This window comes from Oncorhynchus keta, chromosome 17 (genome assembly GCF_023373465.1).
Source record: "Oncorhynchus keta strain PuntledgeMale-10-30-2019 chromosome 17, Oket_V2, whole genome shotgun sequence".
Taxonomy (NCBI): domain Eukaryota; kingdom Metazoa; phylum Chordata; class Actinopteri; order Salmoniformes; family Salmonidae; genus Oncorhynchus; species Oncorhynchus keta.
The window spans coordinates 42525735-42550523 of NC_068437.1; the positions used below are offsets into that span (position 1 = coordinate 42525735).

The 24789-nt window shown below is 46.5% G+C and overlaps 1 protein-coding gene and 1 long non-coding RNA gene across 7 annotated transcripts in view; one reads left to right on the top strand and one right to left on the bottom strand.

Moving 5' to 3' along the window:
* The window catches only part of c17h15orf39 (chromosome 17 C15orf39 homolog), a 209825-nt gene that overhangs the window by 108677 nt on the left and 76359 nt on the right, over positions 1 to 24789 (top strand). The window lies entirely within an intron of this gene.
* Positions 15777 to 17191, bottom strand: LOC127908296 (uncharacterized). 6 transcript variants are annotated; one of them, XR_008066724.1, is made up of 4 exons: positions 16953 to 17191; positions 16708 to 16882; positions 15945 to 16189; positions 15777 to 15857 (listed from the first exon to the last, which is right to left on the bottom strand). It is a non-coding gene; the product is annotated as an uncharacterized LOC127908296 (long non-coding RNA). The 6 variants fall into 6 exon arrangements; XR_008066725.1 differs by lacking the exon at positions 15777 to 15857 and adding an exon at positions 16249 to 16283 and having other exon boundaries at positions 15918 to 16189; XR_008066726.1 differs by lacking the exon at positions 15777 to 15857 and adding an exon at positions 16473 to 16507 and having other exon boundaries at positions 15918 to 16189.

Consider the following 24789-nt stretch of genomic DNA (forward strand, 5'->3'; position numbering starts at 1 on the left):
AAAACTGATATCCAGAACCTTTGTCACTACCACTACTATAACTATAACCAGTCACTACCACTACTATAACCATTACTACAAAACATTATAACCAGTCAATAATTTACAAATATCTGCAAAAACTACCATTACAATTGGTTAACTATAACCAGACACTACCACTGATGAAGTCAACTATTAGCCATACACTACCACTACTATAACCAGTCACTACCACTACTATAACCAGTCAGTACCATTACTACTGCAGTCACTACCATTACAATAACTATAACCAGACACTACCACTACAATAACTATAGCCAGACACTACCACTACAATAACTATAGCCAGACACTACCACTACAATAACTATAGCCAGACACTACCACTACTATAATGTATTTCAAAATCATACATACTTTAAAACAAGCTAGCAATCACACCACCGTTTCAAAAAATGTGTTAGAACTACAGCTAGCTATCAACAGGTCTAAATACAAAGCTATTGTCACGGCCGTTAAAAGAAGAGGACCAAGGTACAGCGTGGTGAGCGTACATTGTCTCTTTATTTGGAAAATGACACAGAACAAAACAATAAACACTACAAAAACAAACCGTGAGGCCAAAGGCTATGTGCCCTAAACAAAGACAACCTCCCACAAGTAGGTTCTCAATCAGAGACAACGCGATAGACAGCTGTCCCTGATTGAGAACCCTACAAGGCCAAAACATAGAAATACAAATAAGAGAACCTAGAATACCCTGACCAAACCAAATAGAGACATAAAAAGGATCTCTAAGGTCAAGGCGTGACAGTACCCCCCTCCATAGGTGTGGACTCCGGCCGCAAAACCTGAACCTATAGGGGAGGGTCTGTGTGAGCATTTATCCGCGGTGATGGCTCAGGTGCAGGACGCAGACCCCACTCTACCACTGGCTCACCCAACTTTGGTGGCACCTCTGGTGCGGGGACCCTCGTCGCCGACCCCGGACTGGGCACCCTCGCTGCAGGCCCCCGACTGGGCACCCTCGCTGTAGGCCCCGGGCTGGAGGCTTCGTGCCATGGATCATCACTGGAGGCTTCGTGCCATGGATCATCACTGGAGGCTTCGTGCCATAGATCATCACTGGAGGCTTCGTGCCATGGATCATCACTGGAGGCTTCGGGCCATGGATCATCACTGGAGGCTTCATGCCATGGATCACCACTGGAGGCTTCGTGCCATGGATCATCACTGGAGGCTTCGGGCCATGGATCATCACTGGAGGCTTCATGCCATGGATCACCACTGGAGGCTTCATGCCATGGATCATCACTGGAGGCTTCGGGCCATGGATCTTCACTGGAGGCTTCGGGCCATGGATCATCACTGGAGGCTTCGTGCCATGGATCATCACTGGAGGCTTCGTGCCATGGATCATCACTGGAGGCTTTGTGCCATGGATCATCACTGGAGGCTTTGTGCCATGGATCATCACTGGAGGCTTTGTGCCATGGATCATCACTGGAGGCTTCGTGCCATGGATCATCACTGGAGGCTTCCTGCCATGGATCATCACTGGAGGCTTTGCCATGGATCATCACTGGAGGCTTCTGACCATGGATCATCACTGGAGGCTTCGTGTCATGGATCATCACTGGAGGCTTCGTGCCATGGATCATCACTGGAGGCTTCTTGCCATGGATCACTGGAGTGATCCAGTGATCACTGGAGGCTCTGGGAGCAGGCACAGGACTCACCAGGCTGGGAAGACATACAGGAGACTTCTTTCTTGGCCGAGGCACCGGATACACTGGGCCGTGGAGGCGCACTGGCAGTCTCGAGCGCAGAGCTAGCACAACCTGTTCTGGCTGGATGCTCACCCTAGCCCGGCAGATGCGGGGAGCTGGAATGTAGAGCACCGGGCTAAGAACGCTTACTGGAGACACCGTGTGCTCCACCGCATAACACGGTGCCTGACCAGTACGACGCTCGCCGTGCCATGGGGAGTTGGCTCAGGTCTCCAACCTGACTCTGCCACACTCCCCGTGTGCCCCCACCAAATTTGTTTGGGGGATGCCTCTCGGGCTTCCTTGCTAGCCGTGTTCCCTCATAACGCTGCCGCTCTGCTTTAGCTGCTGCCTTCGCCTTCCTCTTTGCTTCTACCTGCTCCCAGGGCCGATTGATCCAGGGGCTCCTCCCACGTTCTTCCTTACCACGCTGCTTGGTTGGTCACGTCATCATTCAACTAAAATCATACTTTATTCACACTGAACATTTTTCAAAAGTAAATGGTGCATCTATTTATCTGAAACCCACAGCATGATTGACTCAGAGTTGCTTTGTTTTCCTACGAGTGTTATCCACATGATCCTACCTTTTATTCCCATCTCCTGACAGAATATCTCTTTGCCCTACCTTTCTTCTATCAGTTTTCACAGGCAACAACTGTAGTTTAGACATTTTTGGGATCTAACTGCCCACAATCCAAAGTAATAATGTTGACATGGTAGTCTATCAAAGTAATCAGATCAATTATTTTACTACATTTAACTTTGACTATAATGTATTTAACTGCTTTGCTTTATATAGTAAAGTAAAACTTTACCACAAATACTTTTAATGAGCTTTAGATAGCCCCACAACTTTACTTGTCAAGTTACCATCTAGTTCTCTTTAATGATTTAATGATCCAGTGTTTTACTTGCTATATTGTATTTACTTTGCCACCATGGCCTTTTTTGCCTTTACCTCCCTTCTCACCTCATTTGCTCACATTGTATATAGACTTGTTTATACTGTATTATTGACTGTATGTTAGTTTTACTCCATGTGTAACTCTGTGTCGTTGTATCTGTCGAACTGCTTTGCTTTATCTTGGCCAGGTCGCAATTGTAAATGAGAACTTGTTCTCAACTTGCCTACCTGGTTAAATAAAGGTGAAATAAATAAAAAAAATGATCTATAAGTCCAGAGAGTTTATTTTTCTCTCATCAGTCTGCATTGACAGCTCTTATTCAGCAGACTTTGGATTTCATTCCTGCTGACTTCCTTCTCAGAGCAGAGTTTAGGTCCTGCTGACTTCCTTCTCAGAGCACAGTGTAGGTCCTGCTGACTTCCTTCTCAGAGCACAAAGACATCATCTATGTACCTCTTCCATGATTGGTGATGATGAGGATGATTTTAGACAGAAGGGGATGAAACGAGGCACAAGAACTGGCACCCCCAAGGTACATCACGTTCTAGTGAGTTGTCAATACATTCTCTGTCCTATATAGTGCACTACTTTTGACCAGGGCCCATCAGGCAAAAGCAATGCACTATATAGGGAGTTGGGTACCATTTGGGACGCAGTTAAGCTCCATCTGAACCACCCTGGGGGGTAATTATGGTATTGTTGTCAAGATTTTGATTGACAGCGCTGCGTTCCCTCTAGGGTGATGCCACCTCATGTCTGTTTACACACACACACACACACACACACACACACACACACACACACACACACACACACACACACACACACACACACACACACACACACACACACACACACACATCCAGCCTCCCCTCTCCCAAGCTATACGATGCCCTATAGCATAACTCTTACCGTTGAACCCCATCAGAAGGGATGCACTTGAATAGAATGGATGTCGATTGATGCTCTAAACTGATTGAAGATATGAACCATCAATAAATAAGGAAGCGGCTTTCCTAGTGGCCGGGGACTTTAATGCAGGCAAACTTAAATCAGTTTTAACACATTTTTACCAGCATGTCACATGTGCAACCAGGGGAAAGAAATCATAGACAACCTTTACTCCACACACAGAGATGTATACAAAGGTCTCCCCGCCCTCCATTTGGTAAATCTGACCATAATTATATCCTCCTGACAAACAAAAAGTAAAGCAGGAAGTACCAGTGACTGGCTCAATACGGAAGTGGTCAGATGACGCGGATGCTACACTACAGGACTGTTTGGCTAGCACAGACTGGAATATGTTAGAGGATTCATCTAATGGCATTGTGGAGTACACCACCTCAGTCACCGGCCTCATTAATAAGTGCATCGATGACGTCATCCCCACAATGACTGTACGTACAAATCCCAACCAGAAGCCATGGATTACAGGCAACATCCGCATCGAGCTAAAAGCTAGAGCTGCCACTTTCAAGGAGCGGGAGACTAATCCAGATGCTTATAAGAAATCTCGCTATGCCCTCAGATGAACCATCAAACAAGCAACGCGTTGATACAGGATTAAGATTGAATCCTACTACACCGGCTCTGACACTCATCGGATGTGTCAGGGCTTGAAAACTATTACGGACTACAAAGGGAAACCCAGACTCGAGCTGCCCAGTGACACGAGCCTACCAGACGAGCTAAATGCCTATAATGCTCACTTCGAGGAAAGCAACGCTGAACCATTCACGAGATCACCAGCTGTTCTGGATGACTGTGTGATAACGCTCTTGGTAGCCGATGTGAATAAAACCTTTAAACAGGTCAACATTCACAAAGCCGCTGGGCCAGATGGATTACCAGGACGTGTACTCAAAGAATGCGCGGACCAATTGTCAAATGTCTTCACTGACATTGTCAGCCTCTCCCTGACCGAGTCTGTAATACCTACATGTTTCAAGCAGACCGCCATAGTCCCTGTGCCCAAGGAAGCGAAGGTAACCTGTCTAAATGATTACCGCCCCGTGGCACCCCGTGGCACTCGTCGGTAGCCATGAAGCGCTTTGAAAGGCTGGTCATGGCTCACATCGACAGCATCCTCCCGGACACCCTAGACCCACTCCAATTCACATACCACCCCAACAGATCCATAGATGACGCAGTCACACTCGCACTCCACACTGTCCTTTCTCACCTGGACAAAAGGAACACCTATGTGAGAATGCTGTTCATTGACTACAGCTCAGCGTCCAACACCATAGTGCGCTCAAAGCTCATCACTAAGCTAAGGACTCAGAGACTAAACACCTCCCTCTGCAACTGGATCCTGGACTTCCTGATGGGTCACCCCCAGGTGGTAAGGGTAGGTAGCAACACATCTGCCATGCTGATCCTCAGCACTGGGGCCCCTCAGGGGTGTGTACTTAATCCCCTCCTGTACTCCCTGTTCACCCACGAATGAGTGGCCAAACATGACTCCAACACCATCATTAAGATTGCTGACGACACAAGAGTGGTAGGCCTGAGCACCGACAACGAGGTCAGAAAACTGGCAGTGTGGTGCCAGGACAACAACCTCTCCCTCAATGTGAGAAAGACAAAGGAGCTGATCGTGGACTACAGGGAAAAGGAGGGCCGAACAGTCCACCATTAACATTGACTGGGCTGTGGTGGAGCGGGTCGAGAATTTCAAGTTCCTTGGTGTTCACATCACCAACGAACTATCATGGTCCAAACATACCAAGACAGTCGTGAAGAGGGCACGACAAAACCGCAACAGCTTCTACCCCCATGCCATAACACTGCTGAACAATTCATAAAACAATTAATGTACAGATTACCTCAACCAGCCTGTACCCCCACACGCTGACTTGGTACCGGTGCCCCCTGAGCCTCGTTATATTTTTGTGTTAATTTTTATTATTACTTTTTTATTTTAGCCTACTTAGTAAATATCTTCTTCTTGAACTGCACTGTTGGTTAAGGGCCTGTAAGTCAGCATTTCACAGTAAAGTCTACACATGCTGTATTCGGCGCATGTGACAAATTAAATGTGATTTGAAATATTCCGAATAAATATTACTTATTTTAACCAGTTGGTAATCCACAAAATACCCTTATAAGTCTGTGTTCCAATAACAGGATGATCTAACATAATTAATATTACTGTAGGCTGTCTATGATCTATATGTCTAGCCTGCCACTCCCACTGGCTGTCTATGATCTATATGTCTAGCCTGCCACTCCCACTGGCTGCCTATTGTTCTATATGTCTAGCCTGCCACTCCCACTGGCTGTCTATGATCTATATGTCTAGCCTGCCACTCCCACTGGCTGTCTATGATCTATATGTCTAGCCTGACACTCCCACTGGCTGTCTATGATCTATATGTCTAGCCTGCCACTCCCACTGGCTGTCTATGATCTATATGTCTAGCCTGACACTCCCACTGGCTGTCTATGATCTATATGTCTAGCCTGCCACTCCCACTGGCTGTCTATGATCTATATGTCTAGCCTGCCTGGCCTATTTTCTATATGTCCCACTCCCACTGGCTGTCTATGATCTATATGTCTAGCCTGCCACTCCCACTGGCTGTCTATTGTTCTATATGTCTACCCTGCCACTCCCACTGGCTGTCTATGATCTATATGTCTAGCCTGCCACTCCCACTGGCTGTCTATGATCTATATGTCTAGCCTGACACTCCCACTGGCTGTCTATGATCTATATGTCTAGCCTGCCACTCCCACTGGCTGTCTATGATCTATATGTCTAGCCTGCCACTCCCACTGGCTGTCTATGATCTATATGTCTAGCCTGCCACACCCACTGGCTGTCTATGATCTATATGTCTAGCCTGCCACTCCCACTGGCTGTCTATGATCTATATGTCTAGCCTGCCACTCCCACTGGCTGTCTATGATCTATATGTCTAGCCTGCCACTCCCACTGGCTGTCTATGATCTATATGTCTAGCCTGCCACTAGCCCCACTGGCTGTCTATGATCTATATGTCTAGCCTGCCACTCCCACTGGCTGTCTATGATCTATATGTCTAGCCTGCCACTCCCACTGGCTGTCTATGATCTATATGTCTAGCCTGCCACTCCCACTGGCTGTCTATGATCTATATGTCTAGCCAGCCACTCCCACTGGCTGTCTATGATCTATATGTCTAGCCTGCCACTCCCACTGGCTGTGTTCTATTGTTCTATATGTCTAGCCTGCCACTCCCACTGGCTATCTATGATCTATATGTCTAGCCTGCCACTCCCACTGGCTGTCTATGATCTATATGTCTAGCCTGCCACTCCCACTGGCTATCTATGATCTATATGTCTAGCCTGCCACTCCCACTGGCTGTCTATGATCTATATGTCTAGCCTGCCACTCCCACTGGCTGTGTTCTATTGTTCTATATGTCTAGCCAGCCACTCCCACTGGCTGTCTATGATCTATATGTCTAGCCAGCCACTCCCACTGGCAGTGTTCTATTGTTCTATATGTCTAGCCTGCCACTCCCACTGGCTGTCTATGATCTATATGTCTAGCCTGCCACTCCCACTGGCTGTCTATGATCTATATGTCTAGCCTGCCACTCCCACTGGCTGTCTATGATCTATATGTCTAGCCTGCCACTCCCACTGGCTGTGTTCTATTGTTCTATATGTCTAGCCAGCCACTCCCACTGGCTGTCTATGATCTATATGTCTAGCCAGCCACTCCCACTGGCAGTGTTCTATTGTTCTATATGTCTAGCCTGCCACTCCCACTGGCTGTCTATGATCTATATGTCTAGCCTGCCACTCCCACTGGCAGTGTTCTATTGTTCTATATGTCTAGCCAGCCACTCCCACTGGCTGTCTATGATCTATATGTCTAGCCTGCCACTCCCACTGGCTGTCTATGATCTATATGTCTAGCCTGCCACTCCCACTGGCTGTCTATGATCTATATGTCTAGCCAGCCACTCCCACTGGCTGTCTATGATCTATATGTCTAGCCAGCCACTCCCACTGGCTGTCTATGATCTATATGTCTAGCCTGCCACTCCCACTGGCAGTGTTCTATTGTTCTATATGTCTAGCCTGCCACTCCCACTGGCTATCTATGTTCTATATGTCTAGCCTGCCACTCCCACTGGCTGTCTATGATCTATATGTCTAGCCTGCCACTCCCACTGGCTATCTATGATCTATATGTCTAGCCTGCCACTCCCACTGGCTGTCTATGATCTATATGTCTAGCCTGCCACTCCCACTGGCTGTTTATGTTCTATATGTCTAGCCTGCCACTCCCACTGGCTGCCTATTGTTCTATATGTCTAGCCTGCCACTCCCACTGGCTGTCTATGATCTATATGTCTAGCCTGCCACTCCCACTGGCTGTCTATGATCTATATGTCTAGCCTGCCACTCCCACTGGCTGTCTATGATCTATATGTCTAGCCTGCCACTCCCACTGGCTGTCTATGATCTATATGTCTAGCCTGCCACTCCCACTGGCTGTCTATGATCTATATGTCTAGCCTGCCACTCCCACTGGCTGTCTATTGTTCTATATGTCTAGCCTGCCACTCCCACTGGCTGTCTATGATCTATATGTCTAGCCTGCCACTCCCACTGGCTGTCTATGATCTATATGTCTAGCCTGCCACTCCCACTGGCTGTCTATGATCTATATGTCTAGCCTGCCACTCCCACTGGCTATCTATGATCTATATGTCTAGCCTGCCACTCCCACTGGCTGTCTATGATCTATATGTCTAGCCTGCCACTCCCACTGGCTGTCTATTGTTCTATATGTCTAGCCTGCCACTCCCACTGGCTGTCTATGATCTATATGTCTAGCCTGCCACTCCCACTGGCTGTCTATGATCTATATGTCTAGCCTGCCACTCCCACTGGCTGTCTATGATCTATATGTCTAGCCTGCCACTCCCACTGGCTGTCTATTGTTCTATATGTCGAGGCTGCCACTCCCACTGGCTGTCTATGATCTATATGTCTAGCCTGCCACTCCCACTGGCTGTCTATTGTTCTATATGTCTAGCCTGCCACTCCCACTGGCTGTCTATGATCTATATGTCTAGCCTGCCACTCCCACTGGCTGTCTATGATCTATATGTCTAGCCTGCCACTCCCACTGGCTGTCTATGATCTATATGTCTAGCCTGCCACTCCCACTGGCTGTCTATGATCTATATGTCTAGCCTGCCACTCCCACTGGCTGTCTATGATCTATATGTCTAGCCTGCCACTCCCACTGGCTGTGTTCTATTGTTCTATATGTCTAGCCAGCCACTCCCACTGGCTGTCTATGATCTATATGTCTAGCCTGCCACTCCCACTGGCTGTCTATTGTTCTATATGTCTAGCCTGCCACTCCCACTGGCTATCTATGATCTATATGTCTAGCCTGCCACTCCCACTGGCTGTCTATGATCTATATGTCTAGCCTGCCACTCCCACTGGCTGTGTTCTATTGTTCTATATGTCTAGCCAGCCACTCCCACTGGCTGTCTATGATCTATATGTCTAGCCAGCCACTCCCACTGGCAGTGTTCTATTGTTCTATATGTCTAGCCTGCCACTCCCACTGGCTGTCTATGATCTATATGTCTAGCCTGCCACTCCCACTGGCTATCTATGATCTATATGTCTAGCCTGCCACTCCCACTGGCTGTCTATGATCTATATGTCTAGCCTGCCACTCCCACTGGCTGTCTATGATCTATATGTCTAGCCTGCCACTCCCACTGGCTGTTTATGTTCTATATGTCTAGCCTGCCACTCCCACTGGCTGTCTATTGTTCTATATGTCTAGCCTGCCACTCCCACTGGCTGTCTATGATCTATATGTCTAGCCTGCCACTCCCACTGGCTGTCTATGATCTATATGTCTAGCCTGCCACTCCCACTGGCTGTCTATGATCTATATGTCTAGCCTGCCACTCCCACTGGCTGTCTATGATCTATATGTCTAGCCTGCCACTCCCACTGGCTGTCTATGATCTATATGTCTAGCCTGCCACTCCCACTGGCTGTCTATTGTTCTATATGTCTAGCCTGCCACTCCCACTGGCTGTCTATGATCTATATGTCTAGCCTGCCACTCCCACTGGCTGTCTATGATCTATATGTCTAGCCTGCCACTCCCACTGGCTGTCTATGATCTATATGTCTAGCCTGCCACTCCCACTGGCTATCTATGATCTATATGTCTAGCCTGCCACTCCCACTGGCTATCTATGTTCTATATGTCTAGCCTGCCACTCCCACTGGCTGTCTATTGTTCTATATGTCTAGCCTGCCACTCCCACTGGCTGTCTATGATCTATATGTCTAGCCTGCCACTCCCACTGGCTGTCTATGATCTATATGTCTAGCCTGCCACTTCCACTGGCTGTCTATTGTTCTATATGTCTAGCCTGCCACTTCCACTGGCTGTCTATTGTTCTATATGTCTAGCCTGCCACTTCCACTGGCTGTCTATTGTTCTATATGTCTAGCTTGCCACTCCCACTGGCTATCTATGATCTATATGTCTAGCCTGCCACTCCCACTGGCTGTCTATGATCTATATGTCTAGCCTGCCACTCCCACTGGCTGTCTATTGTTCTATATGTCTAGCCTGCCACTCCCACTGGCTGTCTATGATCTATATGTCTAGCCTGCCACTCCCACTGGCTGTCTATGATCTATATGTCTAGCCTGCCACTTCCAACTGGCAGTGTTCTATTTTTCTATATGTCTCGCCTGCCACTCCCACTGGCTGTGTTCTATTGTTCTATATGTCTAGCCTGCCACTCCCACTGGCTGTCTATGATCTATATGTCTAGCCTGCCACTCCCACTGGCTGTCTATGATCTATATGTCTAGCCTGCCACTCCCACTGGCTGTCTATTGTTCTATATGTCTAGCCAGCCACTCCCACTGGCTGTCTATGATCTATATGTCTAGCCTGCCACTCCCACTGGCAGTGTTCTATTGTTCTATATGTCTAGCCAGCCACTCCCACTGGCTGTCTATGATCTATATGTCTAGCCTGCCACTCCCACTGGCTGTCTATGATCTATATGTCTAGCCAGCCACTCCCACTGGCTGTCTATGATCTATATGTCTAGCCAGCCACTCCCACTGGCTGTCTATGATCTATATGTCTCGCCTGCCACTCCCACTGGCTGTGTTCTATTGTTCTATATGTCTAGCCTGCCACTCCCACTGGCTGTCTATGATCTATATGTCTAGCCTGCCACTCCCACTGGCTGTCTATGATCTATATCAAATTTATTTATATAGCCCTGCCATCAGCTGATATCTCCAAGTGCTGTAGCCACTTCCCACTGGCTGTCTATGATCTAAACCCAGCCTAAAACCCCAAACAGCAAGCAATTTCAGGTCTAGCATGCCACTCCCACTGGCTGTCTATGATCTATATGTCTAGCCTGCCACTCCCACTGGCTGTCTATGATCTATATGTCTAGCCTGCCACTCCCACTGGCTGTCTATGATCTATATGTCTAGCCTGCCACTCCCACTGGCTGTCTATTGTTCTATATGTCTAGCCTGCCACTCCCACTGGCTGTCTATGATCTATATGTCTAGCCTGCCACTCCCACTGGCTGTCTATGATCTATATGTCTAGCCTGCCACTCCCACTGGCTGTCTATGATCTATATGTCTAGCCTGCCACTCCCACTGGCTGTCTATGATCTATATGTCTAGCCTGCCACTCCCACTGGCTGTCTATGATCTATATGTCTAGCCTGCCACTCCCACTGGCTGTCTATGATCTATATGTCTAGCCTGCCACTTCCAACTGGCAGTGTTCTATTGTTCTATATGTCTAGCCTGCCACTCCCACTGGCTGTCTATGATCTATATGTCTAGCCTGCCACTCCCACTGGCTGTCTATGATCTATATGTCTAGCCAGCCACTCCCACTGGCAGTGTTCTATTGTTCTATATGTCTAGCCTGCCACTCCCACTGGCTGTCTATGATCTATATGTCTAGCCTGCCACTCCCACTGGCTGTCTATGATCTATATGTCTAGCCTGCCACTCCCACTGGCTATCTATGATCTATATGTCTAGCCAGCCACTCCCACTGGCAGTGTTCTATTGTTCTATATGTCTAGCCTGCCACTCCCACTGGCTGTCTATGATCTATATGTCTAGCCAGCCACTCCCACTGGCTGTCTATGATCTATATGTCTAGCCTGCCACTCCCACTGGCTGTCTATGATCTATATGTCTAGCCTGCCACTCCCACTGGCTGTCTATGATCTATATGTCTAGCCAGCCACTCCCACTGGCAGTGTTCTATGATCTATATGTCTAGCCTGCCACTCCCACTGGCTGTCTATGATCTATATGTCTAGCCTGCCACTCCCACTGGCTGTCTATGATCTATATGTCTAGCCTGCCACTCCCACTGGCTGTCTATGATCTATATGTCTCGCCTGCCACTCCCACTGGCTGTCTATGATCTATATGTCTAGCCTGCCACTCCCACTGGCTGTGTTCTATTGTTCTATATGTCTAGCCTTGAAAATGTAAAGGAGAGCCGCACGTTCTAAGAGCTCAGATGCAATAATTGAATAACCAAATATACAAAGTTTCAACAGACCAGCTGTCTTCATCAGGGTATAATGACAAACACTGCAGGGTGACTCGTTTATATAGTGTCAAAGGACACACACAGTTGTCTGTAATCATGGTCGGATGTGGCCTGATATCATTGGTTAATTCTCAGATATAAAAAATAACATACCAAAAACATGAATGGATAACATATGATTATAGAAGCAATTTGGCTACATAAGCCTACAGACATTTACAATATCAAAATCACAAGAATGGCTTCAGATCAAAGTCTACCTTGAGACCGAGACGAGCAAAGGTTTTTAAATTAAAGATCCAGGCAGCCTCTCGTTTTAACAATAAATCGTAGCGGTCACCCCTATTCTTTTGATTCAACAGAATTAGCTGTAGGGCAAACTGTTTTTCAGGGGAAGCTGGTGACAACTATCAGCCCTCAACAAAGTGTTATGATCAGTAGGCTTCCTGTAAAGATCAGTGTATAGAACATTATCTTCACACAAGATCAGAAGATCAAGGAAACTGATTTGACGTGTGTCAGACTGCATAGTAAATCTCAGATGCTCAGAACAGGAGTTAAGAAAAGCATGGAACGCCTGGAGCTGTTTGGCATCACCCCTCCATAGAACAAAAATATCACCTATATACCGTTTCCAAATGGACTGTTTTTCCCACTGTAACCCACATACAAATAGTACTCACACACAACTACTTAATGTTTCTAAATGATTTCTTTATTCAGACAAAGGGTACTACTATGGGATCCCCCATGGCTCCTAACTATGCTGATGTGTATGTGGGTTACATGGAGAAACAGTCCATTGGTATTCAGGCCTACTGTTGTGCCATCTGCAAAATATATGATTGAGTTGGAGGCGTGTGTGGCCATGCCGTCATGGGTGAACAGGGAGTACAGGAGGGGGCTGAGCACGCACCTTTGTGGGGCCCTTGTGTTGAGGATCAGCGAAGTGGAGGTGTTGTTTCCTATCTTCACCACCTGGGGGAAGCCCATCAGGACATTCAGGACCCACTTGCACAGCGCGGGGTTCAGACCCATGGCCTCCAGCATAATGATGATCTTGGAGGGTACTATGGTGTTGAATGCTGAGCTATAGTCAATGAACAGCATTCTTACGTAGGTATTCCTCTTGTCCAGATGGGATAGGACAGTGTGCAGTGCGATGGCTGTTGCATTGTCTGTGGACCTATTGGGGCGGTAAGCAAATGGAAGTGGGTCTAGGGTGGCAGGCAAGGAAGAGGTGATATGATCCTTAACTAGTCTCTCAAAGCACTTCATGATGACAGACGTGATTGCTACGGGGCGATAGTCATTTAGTTCAGTTACCTTCTTGGGTACAGGAACAATGGTGGCCATCTTGAAGCAAGTGGGGACAGCAGACTGGGATAGGGAGAGATTGAATACGTCCGTCAACACTCCAGCCAGCTGGTCTGCACATGCTCTGAGGATGCAGCTGGGGATGCCGTCTGGGCCAGCAGCCTTGCGAGGGTTAACATGTTTAAATGTCTTACTCACATCAGCCATGGAGAAGGAGAGCCCACACTCCTTGGTAGCGGGCCGCGTCGGTGGCACTGTGTTATCCTCAAAGCGGGCGAAGGTGTTTAGTTTGTCCGGGAGCAAGACGTCGGAGTCCGCGACGTGGCTGGCTTTCCCTTTGTAATCCGTGACTGTCTGGAGTCCCTGCCACATACGTCTCGTGTCTGAGCCGTTGAATTGCGACTCCACTTTCTCTATACTGACATTTGTCTGTTTGATTACCTTGTGGAAGGAATAACTACACTGTTTGTATTTGGCAACTCCCAGTCACCTTTCCATGGGTAACTGTGGTGGTTTGCACGGTTTCTAGGGTAGGGTAGGTTTTAATAGTCACAGTGGGTAGAACATTTCCTTTTCACTTCCTGATAAACTCAGTCACCGTGTCCGTGTATACCTCGATGTTATTCTTAGAGGCTACCTGGAACATATCCCAGTCCCTATGGGGTGCCAGGAAAATACCCTCTCACTCAATGTTGACAAAACAAAGGAGCTGATTGTGGACTTCAGGAAAGAGCAGAGGGAGCTTTGCCCCTATCCACATCAATGGAACAGTAGTGGAGCAGGTGGAAAGCTCGAAGTTCCTTGGTGTACACATCAGCAACGATCTGAAATGGTCAACCCACACAGACAGTGTGTTTAAGGCACAACAGCGCCTCTTCAATCTTAGGAGGCTGAAGAAACTACACCTGCAAAAACATCAAATCAAATGTATTTATTTAGCCCTTCTTACATCAGCTGATATCTCAAAGTGCTGTACAGAAACCCAGCCTAAAACCCCAAACAGCAAGCAATGCAGGTGTAGAAGCACGGTAGCTAGGAAAAACTCCCTATAAAGGCCAGAACCTAGGAAGAAACCTAGAGAGGAACCAGGCTATGAGGGGTGGCCAGTCCTCTTCTGGCTGTGCCGGGTGGAGATTATAACAGAACATGGCCAAGATGTTCAAATGTTCATAAATGACCAGCGTGGTCAAATAAATGACATCTGCTAAAAATGTGTATGTGACCAATAAAATGTGATTTAATTTGATTTAGTTTCAGAAATACATGTATGTTAAACCGGCCTCCGACATGTATGTCTACTGGCCTCCAGACATGTATGTCTACTGGCCTCCAGACATGTATGTCTACTGGCCTCCGACATGTATGTCTACTGGCCTCCAGACATGTATGTCTACTGGCCTCCAGACATGTATGTCTACTGGCCTCCAGACATGTATGTCTACTGGCCTCCAGACATGTATGTCTACTGGCCTCCAGACATGTATGTCTACTGGCCTCCAGACATGTATGTCTACTGGCCTCCAGACATGTATGTCTACTGGCCTCCAGACATGTATGTCTACTGGCCTCCAGACATGTATGTCTACTGGCCTCCAGACATGTATGTCTACTGGCTTCCAGACATGTATGTCTACTGGCCTCCAGACATGTATGTCTACTGGCCTCCAGACATGTATGTCTACTGGCCTCCAGATGTCTACTGGCCTCCAGACATGTATGTCTACTGGCCTCCAGACATGTATGTCTACTGGCCTCCAGACATGTATGTCTACTGGCCTCCAGACATGTATGTCTACTGGCCTCCAGACATGTATGTCTACTGGCCTCCAGACATGTATGTCTACTGGCCTCCAGACATGTATGTCTACTGGCCTCCAGACATGTATGTCTACTGGCCTCCAGACATGTATGTCTACTGGCCTCCAGACATGTATGTCTACTGGCCTCCAGACAGCCTCTCTACCTGCTTTCTTTCAGCGCATCTCATTTGTAAACATTTCAACTGTATATTTACTTTTTTCAATTCTACAAAAAATGAACACCCATCAAAATACCCATGAAAAACACCTCTCAAACAGGAAATAGATGGCTGAAAAACACCTCTCAAACACAGGAAATAGATGGCTGAAAAACACCTCTCAAACACAGGAAATAGATGAAAAACACCTCTCAAACACAGGGCTGAAAAACACCTCTCAAACACAGGAAATAGATGGCTGAAAAACACCTCTCAAACACAGGAAATAGATGGCTGAAAAACACCTCTCAAACACAGGAAATAGATGGCTGAAAAACAAACACAGGAAATAGATGGCTCTCAAACACAGGAAATAGATGGCTGAAAAACACCTCTCAAACACAGGAAATAGATGGCTGAAAAACACCTCTCAAACACAGGAAATAGATGGCTGAAAAACACCTCTCAAACACAGGAAATAGATGGCTGAAAAACACCTCTCAAACACAGGAAATAGATGGCTGAAAAACACCTCTCAAACACAGGAAATAGATGGCTGAAAAACACCTCTCAAACACAGGAAATAGATGGCTGAAAAACACCTCTCAAACACAGGAAATAGATGGCTGAAAAACACCTCTCAAACACAGGAAATAGATGGCTCTCAAACACAGGAAATAGATGGCTGAAAAACACCTCTCAAACACAGGAAATAGATGGCTGAAAAACACCTCTCAAACACAGGAAATAGATGGCTGAAAAAAAAACACAGGAAATAGATGGCTGAAAAACACCTCTCAAACACAGGAAATAGATGGCTGAAAAACACCTCTCAAACACAGGAAATAGATGGCTGAAAAACAAAAACACAGGAAATAGATGGCTCTCTCAAACACAGGAAATAGATGGCTGAAAAACACCTCTCAAACACAGGAAATAGATGGCTGAAAAACACCTCTCAAACACAGGAAATAGAAAAACACCTCTCAAACACAGGAAATAGATGGCTGAAAAACACCTCTCAAACACAGGAAATAGATGGCTGAAAAACACCTCTTCAAACACAGGAAATAGATGGCTGAAAAACACCTCTTAAACACAGGAAATAGATGAAAAACACCTCTTAAACACAGGAAATAGATGGCTGAAAAACACCTCTCAAACACAGGAAATAGATGGCTGAAAAACACCTCTCAAACACAGGAAATAGATGGCTGAAAAACACCTCTCAAACACAGGAAATAGATGGCTGAAAAACACCTCTCAAACACAGGAAATAGATGGCTGAAAAACACCTCTCAAACACAGGAAATAGATGGCTGAAAAACACCTCTTAAACACAGGAAATAGATGGCTGAAAAACACCTCTTAAACACAGGAAATAGATGGCTGAAAAACACCTCTCAAACACAGGAAATAGATGGCTGAAAAACACCTCTCAAACACAGGAAATAGATGGCTGAAAAACACCTCTCAAACACAGGAAATAGATGGCTGAAAAACACCTCTCAAACACAGGAAATAGATGGCTGAAAAACACCTCTCAAACACAGGAAATAGATGGCTGAAAAACACCTCTTAAACACAGGAAATAGATGGCTGAAATACACCTCTCAAACACAGGAAATAGATGGCTGAAAAACAGCTCTCAAACACAGGAAATAGATGGCTGAAAAACACACCTCTTAAACACAGGAAATAGATGGCTGAAAAACACCTCTTAAACACAGGAAATAGATGGCTGAAAAACACCTCTTAAACACAGGAAATAGACAGCTGAAAAACATCCCTCAAACACAGGACATAGATGGCTGAAAAACAGCCCTCAAACAGGAAATAGATGGCTGAAAAAGACAGATCCTCAAGTGGGCGGGGCATGCGCGTTGCTAGAACGTCTATTGAGACTGAAACCTTAGTACAATAAACTCCATGAAATGAAACGCCATCAAGATCACCAGTGTGCTTCTTATCCTAGTTTGACTTTTTATCCTAGTTTGCACAACCTTTTGAAGAAGGTAGTGTCTGTTTCCCCAGCACATTTCAAACAAAAATAGACAGGGGTAGGCAGTCAATGTAAATAAGAATTTGGTCTTAACTGACTTGCCTAGTTAAATACAATAAAACGTATGGCATTGTATAAGTGGTATGTATAAGTGGTAGATTTGTGTCCCAAATGGCACCCTGTTCCCCATGGACCCTGGTCTAAAGTTGTGCACTATAAAGGGAAAAGGGTTCCATTTGGAACACCCCCCAGGGTTCTCAGTGGGTCATGCATTGTGTTGGTTGGCCCTCAGGGTTTGGTACCATGGTAACTGGAGGTTGGCCCTCAGGGTTTGGTACCATGGTAACTGGAGTTGGGCGAGATGCTAGAGAGTTCTCTGAAGGGACCGACAGCTTCCCTTCTCCTTGGGCTCATCCCTAAACTCAGCAGTCCAGGGGGACTGACGGAAGACAGACACACGGATGCAAGTATATGTGAATACACACACACACACGGACACACACACACACACACACACACACACACACACACACACACACACACACACACACACACACACACACACACACACACACGGACAGACGGTCACACACGCACTCAAGCACACACCTTTTTCCCAAAGGGCTGACAGAAGACCAACTAGTCTAGACAACACTGGTACCTTCCCTCAGGATAGACTGTGTGTGTGTGTGTGTGTGTGTGTGTGTGTGTGTGTGTGTGTGTGTGTGTGTGTGTGTGTGTGTGTTAACACGTGTACTTTGACTAGTATGATGCAACTGTGTCAAGACATTAACTCAGTCGCTAATCAAGGAATCACACTAGGAGCTAAAGAGAGTTTTAAGAACATAGAGTTAGAAATATGTTTTAAAGTGTCACTGCACAATAATACATTCATTGGCAAAAATAAATGAAAAAACATTGCAGACTACTAAGACAGCTTTTTGAGACACTAGGTAGACAAAGTAGACATCAAAACTATGACATTTTATTTTACCACGTAAGTCAGTAAAGAACAAATTCTTATTTACAATGACAGCCTAGGAACAGTGGGTTTAACTGCCTTGTTCAGGGGCAGAACGACAGGGTCAGTACCTTTCGGTTACTGCCCCAACGCTCTAACCACTAGGCTACCTGCCTCTAACCACTAGGCTACCTGCCTCTAACCACTAGGCTACCTGCCTCTAACCACTAGGCTACCTGCCTCTAACCACTAGGCTACCTGCCTCTAACCACTAGGCTACCTGACTCTAACCACTAGGCTACCTGCCTCTAACCACTAGGCTACCTGCCTCTAACCACTAGGCTACCTGACTATAACCACTAGGCTACCTGCCTCTAACCACTAGGCTACCTGCCTCTAACCACTAGGCTACCTGACTATAACCACTAGGCTACCTGCCTCTAACCACTAGGCTACCTGCCTCTAACCACTAGGCTAACACCACTAGGCTACCTGCCTCTAACCACTAGGGCTACTAGGCTACCTGCCTCTAACCACTAGGCTACCTGCCTCTAACCACTAGGCTACCTGCCTCTAACCACTAGGCTACCTGACTATAACCACTAGGCTACCTGCCTCTAACCACTAGGCTACCTGCCTCTAACCACTAGGCTACCTGCCTATAACCACTAGGCTACCTGCCTCTAACCACTAGGCTACCTGCCTCTAACCACTAGGCTACCTGACTATAACCACTAGGCTACCTGCCTATAACCACTAGGCTACCTGCCTCTAACCACTAGGCTACCTGCCTCTAACCACTAGGCTACCTGCCTCTAACCACTAGGCTACCTGCCTCTAACCACTAGGCTACCTGCCTCTAACCACTAGGCTACCTGCCTCTAACCACTAGGCTACCTGACTATAACCACTAGGCTACCTGCCTATAACCACTAGGCTACCTGCCTCTAACCACTAGGCTACCTGCCTCCCTGTAACGCTCCGGGTGTCGTGGGTGTGGAGTCAGACGCAGGAAACGGAGAGTGCAAAACTGTGCTCTTTAATGCACTAACGCAACACTGGGTGCTCACAACCAAAATGCCCCAAACACGGGGGACGAAAATAGTACAATTGAAATACACGACCAGGAACAAAGCCCAACTAATGATTCACTAACAGGTGAATAAACATACAAGGAGGGGGAGGAAAGACTATCAGTGGCAGCTAATAGGCCGGTGACGACGACCGCCGAGCGCCACCCGACCGGGAAGGGAAGCCACCCTCGATCGGACTCGTGACACTCCCCCAAATAACACATATGGAATCATGTAGTAACCAAAAAAGTGTTAAACAAATCAAAATATATTATATATTTGAGATTCTTCAAATAGCCACCCTGGATGACCGCTTTGCACACTCTTGGCATTTTCTCAACCAGGTTCATGAGGTAGTCACCTGGAATGCATTTCAGTTAACAGGTGTGCTTTCTTAATTAAAAGTTCATTTGTGGAATTGATTTCCTTTTTAATGCGTTTGAGCCATTCAGTTGTGTTGTGAGGTACGGGTACAGGTAGGGGTACAGGTAAGGGTGGTATACAGAACATAGCCCTATTTGGTAAAAGACCAAGTCCATATTCTGGCAAGAACAGCTCAAATAAGCAAAGAGAAATGACAGACATGAAGGTCAGTCAATAAGGAAAATTTCAAGAACATTTAAAGTTTCTTCAAGTGCAGTCCCAAAAACAATCAAGCGCTATGATGAAACTGGCTCTCCTGAGGACTGCCACAGGAGAGGAAGACCCAGAGTTACCTCTGCTGCAGAGGATAAGTTCATTAGAGTTAACAGCTTCAGAAATTGCAGCCCAAATAAATGCTTCACTGAGTTCAAGTAACAGACACATCAACATCAGCTGTTCAGAGGAGACTGCGTGAATCAGGCGTTCATGGTTGAATTGCTGTAAAGAAACCACTACTAAAGGACACCAATCATTTTTGTGTCTTTGTGTGGGTGAACGGATGATTTCTGCATGTGTGGTTCCCACCGTGAAGCATGGAGGAGGACATGTGATGATGCTTTGCTGGTGACACTGTCTGTGATTTATTTACAACTCCAGACGCACTTAACCAGCATGGCTACCACAGCATTCTGCAGCGATACACCATCCCATCTTGTTTGCGCTTAGTGGGACTATCATTTGTCATTTTCAACAGGACAATGACCCAACACACCTCCAGGCTGTGTAAGGGCTATTTTACCAAGAAGGAGAGTGATGGAGTGCTGCATCTGACCTGGCCTCCACAATCCCCCGACCTCAAACGAATTGAGATGGTTTGGGATGAGTCGGACCGCAGTTAAGGAAAATTAGCTAACAAGTGCTCAACATATGTGGGAACTCCTTCAAGACTGTTAGAAAAGCATTCCAGGTAAAGCTGGTTAAGAGAATGCCAAGAGTGCAAAGCTGTCATCCAGGAAAAGGGTTTTTGAAGAATCTCAAATGTAAAATATATGTTTGATTTGTTTAACACTTTTTTTGTTACTACATGTTTCCATATGTGTTCTTTCATAGTTTTGACGCCTTCACTATTTTTTAACAATGTAGAAAATAGTAAAAATGAAGAAAAATCCTTGAATGAGTTGGTGTTCTAAAACTTTTGACCGGTAGTGTACATATGAAGAATGAGGTAACCAATTTCTTATCAAGACAGTAGATATTGTTTTCATTCTTATTTCATTCTTTGGATAAAAAGATTGGCATAAATAACTGTCACGGGTCAAACTTTATCCCTTTACAACAAGTTAAATATCTGTCACGGGTCAAACTTTATCCCTTTACAACAAGTTAAATATCTGTCACGGGTCAAACTTTATCCCTTTACAACAAGTTAAATATCTGTCACGGGTCAAACTTTATCCCTTTACAACAAGTTAAATATCTGTCACGGGTCAAACTTTATCCCTTTACAACAAGTTAAATATCTGTCACGGGTCAAACTTTATCCCTTTACAACAAGTTAAATATCTGTCACGGGTCAAACTTTATCCCTTTACAACAAGTTAAATAACTGTCACGGGTCAAACTTTATCCCTTTACAACAAGTTAAATATCTGTCACGGGTCAAACTTTATCCCTTTACAACAAGTTAAATATCTGTCACGGGTCAAACTTTATCCCTTTACAACAAGTTAAATATCTGTCACGGGTCAAACTTTATCCCTTTACAACAAGTTAAATATCTGTCACGGGTCAAACTTTATCCCTTTACAACAAGTTAAATATCTGTCACGGGTCAAACTTTATCCCTTTACAACAAGTTAAATATCTGTCACGGGTCAAACTTTATCCCTTTACAACAAGTTAAATATCTGTCACGGGTCAAACTTTATCCCTTTACAACAAGTTAAATATCTGTCACGGGTCAAACTAATGGGTCACCTGATGTATTGTTGTCTCTACCTTCTTGCCTTTTGTGCTGTTGTCTGTTGGCCAATAATGTTTGTGCCATGTTGTGCTGCTACCATGTTAATGTCATGTGGTGTTGCTACCATGCTGTGTTGTCATGTATTGCTGCCTTGCTATGTTGTTTCTGTAGCTCAGTTGGTAGAGCATGGCGCTTGTAACGCCAGGGTAGTGGGTTCGATCCCCGGGACCACCCATACGTAGAATGTATGCACACATGACTGTAAGTCGCTTTGGATAAAAGCGTCTGCTAAATGGCATATATTATTATTATTATTATATTATTGTTGTGGTGTCAGTTTTGTCCTATATTTATTTATTATTATTTATGTTTTTATTCCAGACGACTTTTGCCTTTTGTTAGGCCACCATTGTAAATACTTTGTCCTTTTACAACAAGTCAAATATCAAAATCCTGAATGCACACACGCACGCACGCACGCGCACACACACACACGCACGCGTGCGCATAAACACACACATGGGCGTCTCCTGGATAGTATACATTTTTACGTGCCATTACAGAAGGAAATGTTAAATCCACTGTTGTGGTATCGTATCTCAGATAGGACTGTAATACATGAAGTAAACAAGAGAGAGTAATACCAGCTCTCCCTGTCCATGGTCAACCATTAACTATATTAGGATGAAATAAGTTGAAAAATACCAGCTCTCTCCCTCCATGGCCAACCATTAACTATATTAGGATGAAAGAAGCTGATTAACTAAAGACTATGAACTGTCTGTGACACCGTGTGTCAGCGTGCGTGCTAGCTTGCATGTGTGAGGACGTTTTCAGCTTTGACACTGTAATCCAAAGTTCTCCCGGCCAGTTCAGTCAACATGTCTGACACATATTTTCGGATGGGACAACATCATGTAGTGTGGATCAAACTAAAGACAATTCTACAACAATCATAACACCTCCTCTGTCTCCTTATTCAATTCCACAAGAAAAAGCTGCCCTTCCTCCCGGGGAAGTCCTGCCCGCTCCAAGACCGTTGACAACTCCACGGTGTCACGGACTTCTCCACGGTGTCTCCCACCCAGAGTGCAAAGAACTTTGCCGTGACCCTGGACAACACCCTGTTGTTCTCCACAAACAACAAACCAGTGACTCAGTCCTGCAGGTTCATGCTCTAAAACATTCGTAGAGTACGACCCTACCTCACACAAGAAGAGAAACATCTGTAGATTACCACCCTCCCTCACACAGGAAGAGGAACATCCGTAGAGTACGACTCTCCCTCACACAGGAAGAGGAACATCCGTAGAGTACGACCCTCCCTCACACAGGAAGAGGAACATCCGTAGAGTACGACCCTACCTCACACAGGAAGAGGAACATCCGTAGAGTACGACTCTCCCTCACACAGGAAGAGGAACATCCGTAGAGTACGACCCTCCCTCACACAGGAAGAGGAACATCCATAGAGTACGACCCTACCTCACACAGGAAGAGGAACATCCGTAGAGTACGACTCTCCCTCACACAGGAAGAGGAACATCCGTAGAGTACGACCCTCCCTCACACAGGAAGAGGAACATCCGTAGAGTACGACCCTACCTCACACAGGAAGAGGAACATCCGTAGAGTACGACTCTCCCTCACACAGGAAGAGGAACATCCGTAGAGTACGACTCTCCCTCACACAGGAAGAGGAACATCCGTAGAGTACGACTCTCCCTCACACAGGAAGAGGAACATCCGTAGAGTACGACCCTCCCTCACACAGGAAGAGGAACATCCGTAGAGTACGACCCTACCTCACACAGGAAGAGGAACATCCGTAGAGTACGACTCTCCCTCACACAGGAAGAGGAACATCCGTAGAGTACGACCCTCCCTCACACAGGAAGAGGAACATCCATAGAGTACGACCCTTCCTCACACAGGAAGTGGATCAGGTCCTAATCCAGGCACTTGTCCTCTTCCATCTGGACTACTGCAACTCGCTGTTGGCTGGGCTCCCCGCTTGTGCCATCAAACCCCTGCAACTTATCCATCTCTGGTCTATTGGTCCTCCCACCCAAAGGGAGGGCAGCTCCCATTCAGCACAAAAGTTCAAAGTTGTTCTCTGTCCTGGCAGCCCAGTGGGGAAACCAACTTCCCCCTGAAGCTAGGACAGCAGAGTCCCTGCCCATCTTCCCCCTGATGCTAGGAAAGCAGAGTCCCTGCCCATCTTCCCCCTGAAGCTAGGACAGCAGATTCCCTGCCCATCTTCCCCCTGAAGCTAGGACAGCAGATCCCTGTCCATCTTTCCCTGAAGCTAGGACAGCAGAGTCCCTGTCCATCTTCCCCCTGAAACTAGGACAGCAGATCCCTGTCCATCTTCCCCTGAAGCTAGGACAGCAGAGTCCCTGCCCATCTTCCCCCTGAAGCTAGGACAGCAGAGTCCCTGTCCATCTTCCCCCTGAAGCTAGGATAGCAGAGTCCCTGTCCATCTTCCCCCTGAAGCTAGGCCAGCAGAGTCCCTGTCCATCTTCCCCCTGAAGCTAGGACAGCAGAGTCCCTGCCCATCTTCCCCCTGAAACTAGGACAGCAGATCCCTGTCCATCTTTCCCTGAAGCTAGGACAGCAGATCCCTGTCCATCTTCCCCCTGAAGCTAGGACAGCAGATCCCTGTCCATCTTCCCCCTGAAGCTAGGACAGCAGTGGCCCTGTCCATCTTCCCCCTGAAGCTAGGACAGCAGTGGCCCTGTCCATCTTCCCCCTGATGCTAGGACAGCAGAGTCCCTGTCCATCTTCCCCCTGAAGCTAGGACAGCAGATTTCTTGTCCATCTTCCCCCTGAAGCTAGGACAGCAGATTTCTTGTCCATCTTCCCCCTGAAGCTA